Here is a 6368-nt window from a genome sequence, read left to right as displayed (position 1 = left end):
TATTTGAATTATTAGAGGAATGTTTCAAATGTTGAATTGTTGTTGAGGAATTATTGTGTGTTTGAACTGATGTGGAGAAAAAAAAATCATCCAGATCAGACTGAATGAGAAAATGTTTTCTTTTTTATTGTTGATGTAACCTGTTAGAGAACACATGGATTGTCATGCTGACTTTTACTGTTTAAAGTTAATTAAAAAGGTGTGTCTGAAGAAGGTGCAACTTGAAAACCTTGACAGACTCCTGCCCACTGTCTCTGACTGCTGAATAAATATTATTTTAATATTTCCATTTACAACATTCAGTGTAACCTTCATCAGTACATGATATATGGGCATCAGGTATATGTACACATAGGGACTGCCTCAATCATCCAATAGTCCAATCATAAAGACTACAGTTTAACAATGATATTGTCTGCATTATCCAGATGTGCTGTCTCATATATACAGAGCACAGGGGGATGTATCTCAGTGGTAGAGCGCATGCTTTGCATGTATGAGGCCCCGGGTTCAATCCCCGGCATCTCCACTTTTTAAAGAGACAGAACATCAAACTGAAGTCATTTAAATATTGCATTGACAGAAAGCATCAGTGTCTTTGCCGTGATTGCTCAGCTGTTCAAAGCAGTGGCAAGTTAAATGTCATACAGCTGGTTAACAGTCACAGGTGAACCACTGAGCTCAGCTAACACCTCTAACAAGACAAAAGTAATGAATGCGTCCTGGAGCTGAATGCGTCCTGGAGCTGAATGCGTCCTGGAGCTGAATCACACAGAGGTTAGTTAGAAACGGAGAAACAGAAAACAGCTTTTATTATTTAGTCGTTTAACTGTTTAGTTATTATTTTCAGCATTTATTCTGCTGGAAATAATTTGTATTTCCGTCTGCTGAGATCCGCTAAAAGCAATCTTCAAGTCTTTCTGTCTAAGGTGCACACTCACGCTCTCCAAACATCGTTCCGTGTTTCTTTCTCTTTGATTGGCCTATACACGTTTTTATGTACTGCAGAGTTCCTTCAGTTTAATAGCTGCAGCCAGCAGCAGCAAGATAATGAGCACTGTATCTCCAGTCTTCAGCTTTAAAGGACAGCTCGTGCCTTTATTCATTCAATTCTCTATAATGAACTAGTAATGATTAGATAATGATTGAAATAAACTAGGTACAGCGGTTAAAGGTGTGTGTATTTAATACAACAGTAGAATAAAGAATATGATCCATATGATGAAGGATATTTAAAGCTGCAACAAGCTCAGCTGCTGTCAGTGTTTCAGACACTGTAGATGTCCATCCGGTCTGTCTGTTATTGACCATTTGCATTTAAACACACCATAGTGCCATAAATAACAGCTGAGCTGTCAGGTGCTCTGAGCAGGTGGGCGGCGGGTTGGCACCCAGGTTGCAGATTGCAATCTCCCTACTGGACACGTCACTTTTTCCACAGAGCTGAACTTTTAGTTGATTTAGGAACATTTGAAGTGACAAAATGTGCTATTTGATGTTATTTTTCCACGCCATTATTGGCTTCAGCAGCTCCTATAAACATTTATCTGAGGTACAGGCAGTGCGTCATGCAGGATACTGAGGGAGAAACATGTTTATCCTTCAAATGAACCGTATTTACCATATTTATTATGTAGTGTCATCAGGATTACTGCAGGGTACCTGAGCGCAGTCAGATAGAGTTTAAATCCACTATTCAATCATCAAATAAACAATGACAGACTTATTTTTTTGCCCAAAGCCCCTACACTCTGCACGTATGTGAACATGAAGAGAAGGCGCGCTTGGGTCACCCTAAATAAAAGCAATACTAACAACAACACTATGATTATAATATTTATAATAAATTGGCAGTTATTCACTTTAAATATCAAGGAGACACCTTGAGAATCCAAAGATTTTCTATTGACATATTTACGGAAAAAAAAAAGCAGCAAAGTCTCATATTTGACAGACTGAAAACATCAAATGTTTTTTTTTTTACTTGTAAAAACAATTAGTAATTATGAAAATAGTTGCCAGTTATTAGTCTGATGATCCATTAGTCACTTAATGACTATCATCCTTTCAGCTCTAATATAATCAGCCTTTGATTCAACATTATTCATACTTTTTATAATAAACTAAAATCCACATTATTTACCTCACTCGAGCCTGCAGAGGTAAGGTGTTGCTGGTTGTCATGGTGATGATGCAGCCGGGCGCTGACAGACAGGAGCTGAACTCTGGACGAGTGAAGCTCTTCAGCTGTGGAACAAGTGTTGGTTTGTTGAAAAGTGAAAAGTCTGTATTGAGAAAACATCTGTTGAACTGCTGGAACATCTGGAAATGAGAAAGCAGCTGTGACAGTGAGGCCAAATTCACCTCCTCTGGTTTCCGGCGTGAGAAATACCTGCTGACTATTGGCATCCTCTGTTTGCTGGATGAGCGCTATGGTAAAACAGTGAAACACGTTTGCTGTGTATTAAATAGAGCATAAGATCACACATTCAATCATAATCACAAACCATATTCATAAATATAAATATTTATAGCCTAAATAAATATAAATATTAGTTTAGTCTGTTGGTTGAAAATATTCCCTTCAGAACAGCATCAAAATATCACATCTAAATTAAACTATGTTGATGTATAATAATTAGAGATTTATGGATTTATCTGAGAGTGCACGTGGCAGGTGAAAAAATTCTCAATATTGATTTATTGATTGAGAAAAATTGATTAAGAAATGCAGCTAATATATCTCTTAGAGCAGTGGTTCCCAACCTTTTTCCTGAAGGTACCCCTTTTGTATCATTGAGTAAACTGACAACCCCTGACTAAGTGACATATTTTATAGATATTTAATATTATATTCAATCAATAACAATAACAATACTGAAACTGATAAACTGTATAATTTAGCTCAAATACTGAACTTTAAAGTCATCAATGCACAGCTATTCTGACTTGTTCATCTAAACTGGGTTGCACCAGTTATGTGTAAGTGTAATGTATACAGTGTATATAATGTAAGGTAGGGTGACTACTCCATCTACGATATAAGCGAAGTGGAAGGAAGATTCAAGGATGTCAGAGGTCCTGTTTCCATGCAGGATGAGTTGGAAAGTTAACATTTCAGTGCAAGGGAGGAAAGACATTTCACAGCAGGGAGGATGGAAGCTGCAGGGTCCGAGCCGCAACACTACTGATCCACCAACGACAGGCAGGATGAGCAGGAAGAAGAGGGAGAGGACAGAATCAGTCTGATGAGATGAACTCCAGCTGCACTAACTGGAGCAGCAAGCTGTGGATGGATTGATAAACACTGAGCTGTTTGTGAAACCTGGAAGACGTTTGGACTTTGGAATAAAGAGAGAAGAAGAGACGAGAGGACGAGACAACATGCAACGTCAAACATCTGCTATAAAAAGAGAAATATTCATTCATGGGAGTTCCGGTTATGGCGAGGTGCTAGGTAGTCACGCCTTTTTGACCTCTGCTGCTAGCTTGTAATAAATCCTACAAAACTAACCAGAACTTGATTTAAACTTGAACGTAAAAATGCCACCAAAGGGCAATAAAAAAGACAAACAGAAACCACGACATGAAGACAAACACTCCGAGGGAGAAGAAATGAGCGACGCCATGTCCCTCATGGCGGAGGACGTCGAGGGAGGAGATTTACAAGAAAATCAACGTTGTGCAACTAACAATTACTGATGTGAAAAAGTAGGTACAGGAATGCATGGGGCGCATTGCACATGCTGAGCATCAGATTTCGGAAGCAGACGCAACAACGTGAGATTGGTGGGCCTGCCGGAGAAAGCAGAGGGCCAAGATGCTGCAGCATTTCTGGAGAGGTGGTTGCCGGAGGCTCTGGGGCTGGAGCCGCGGGAGGCTCCGGTAATTGAACAGGCGCACAGAATCGGTACCCTTCTTTCTAACTCAAGCATGGGACATTTAAGGACTCTCATAATGAAAGTCTTGAATTTCAGAGACAAGGAGCGAGTGCTGAAGGCAGCACGAATAAAAGGAAAATCCTTCATAACAACGAGCAAGTTCGCCTTCCCCCGGACCTTTCTGCTGGAGTGCACAAAATGCAACGCAGCTATGATGAGGTGTGAAAGAAGTTGCGTGATAAGGGGATCAATAAACACAGGATCATCTTCCCAGCGTGGCTCCTGGTGATGCATAAGGACAGATCTCACCTTTTCCAAACTCCGGCTGAAGCTTTCTCCAGTCTCTTTGAGGGATTACAGTTTCTCAATTGTTAACACACAAATACTGGTACTTGAGACACAATGACCACAACATGTAACTCATGCACCAACCCCCTGAACCAAATTTTTTTTTTTTTGGCTAAACTCAAGCACAATTCCTTGCTGGTTACACTCAAATTGGCAGTTCTAAACACACACTTTTTTCAAAAACACTACAATTTTCATGAAAATATCTTGTTTTCACAAGGAAAAGCTTTCGTTCAAAAAATTAAAAAAATGCCCTACTAATGCACACTGACTCATCACATGGGCAACACCTGTCACACCAGCTTTTACAATTAGCAATCAGAGCTTTAGCATAAAAGGGCAACAGGTTAGAAGTTACGAGATATACCAGGCAGTTGATGCTTTTCATTGGCTGGATTCGCCATGCTAGGCGATATTATCCCCCGCTGCTTGGCCCAGCGAAAACATCACTGTGATGCTGATGTGGATGAGGTGCTGGTGGGCCAGAACCGATGACATTTAAGAGAGGATGCAGCATAGTTTTTTTTTTCAAGTTTTTTACTGTAACCTGCTATTACGCCAGTGTACTTCTGTTGTTTTGTATGTAGAGCCACTGTTCGTGTTAACTTTGGTGTTGGTTGCGGCATGTACACTGTGTACCATATTTTTGTGGAAAAAATAAATAATATATCTTGTTACCGTGTATTTGAGTATAAAAAATATTCGCCGAAATATGTTACACAACACACTTATGTTAGTGTTACTGTCTGTAGTAAGTGTCACACGACAACCACACAACAGGCTAACCGCCATTATGGACTGCAATGCGAGAAAAAGTGTTTTCCATGCCATCAGTGTTGTTAGCATTAGCACATCAGTGTTCAAGCTGGTTTCTAATAAAGTCTGATTCACTTCATGATGGTTCTGGTGTGTCTTCTGAAACAAAATACCATTTTGAGAAGAAATTACATTGTTTTGAATGTAAAGTTTCATTTTGCAGGAGAATTGAGGGGTTTTGCCCATTGTGTGTGTGTTTTTTGATTTGTGTGTAGAGTTCTGAGAGTATGAGGCATGCTTTCAGAAAATGTGTCTAAACAATCGAGAAAAACTGTAACACTTTTACTTAAAGATCTGAATACTTCCTCCACCAGTGACAATGAGACCAAAAAAAGGCAATCAGAATCAGAATCAGAATCAGAAATACTTTAATAATCCCAGGGGGAAATTACTTAAATGATGTGATAAGACCATGCCTACAGATTCTGGTACAAAATAAAAGGCAACAAAGCTTTCAGTTTATTTACAAGTAATATGATGCAGATATTTCACAGCGTAAGCTTTTCGTTATTGCTTTACCTGCATCTTTCTTTATAGTTTGACTTTGAACTTTATTACTGACATAGAAAAGTCCATGTTTTATAAAACATATAAGAGATAAAAACCGAGACAGAGAATAATGAAAAAGCAAAAACATACTAGATGCTACCACTGCATCGTATTCTGCACATTTCTTTTTTTCTTTTAACAGCAGATTATTTAACACATAAATCCCCAAACAGGCATTCAGCTTAGCACTTAACATTTCCAAGAGTGAACACACATTTTAATGTAATCAAATGCAATCTTTCGGTTGAAATCAAATTCAAAATATACACTCAGGATTTTACCAACATCAAGTGTAAAGTAAAGACACAATTTCTTTCATTTGTAGGAGTGAAGTTTATACATATATTATTTGAATTTAATAGTAACAAAACACAGAACTCTGTTTCGAATTTCAGACAATTTAAACCCATAAATTAAAGGATTCACAATAGGAGGTATGATAAGAAATTCTATTGCAATAAAGTTTTGAAGGGTTTGAGGGAAATCATTTGAACCATATCGTATAAGCATGATCTCAAGAAGTAAAGTTAGAACAAAAGTGAATAAAGAGGTTAAATGTGGCACACATGTTTGCATGAACTTTGCCCTGTTGTCCAAAGAATTCACACATGTTTTAATGAGATACATGTAGGACCAAACTATAAAAACACCATGAAATACATATACGATTATTGTAATGTATGCAACTATGTTGTTAATAATAGTCTCAGCTGGAAAACAAGCAAGTTTAACAATAATCCAGTTCACACAAAAGAGCTTGGCAATATGTGAGCT

At 38.3% G+C, this 6368-nt stretch overlaps 1 non-coding gene across 1 annotated transcript; it reads left to right on the top strand.

Moving 5' to 3' along the window:
* The first annotated feature begins 457 nt into the window (after nucleotides 1-457).
* trnaa-ugc lies at nucleotides 458-529 on the top strand. Its single transcript has one exon. It is a non-coding gene; the product is annotated as a tRNA-Ala (tRNA).
* Nucleotides 530-6368: the final 5839 nt, after the last annotated feature.

Source organism: Morone saxatilis, unplaced genomic scaffold (assembly GCF_004916995.1).
Source record: "Morone saxatilis isolate NCDOM2014 unplaced genomic scaffold, NCSU_SB_2.0 Contig0, whole genome shotgun sequence".
Lineage (NCBI taxonomy): Eukaryota > Metazoa > Chordata > Actinopteri > Moronidae > Morone > Morone saxatilis.
The sequence above is the reverse complement of the archived record's forward strand: the minus strand, read 5'-3'. Positions and strand labels throughout refer to the sequence as shown.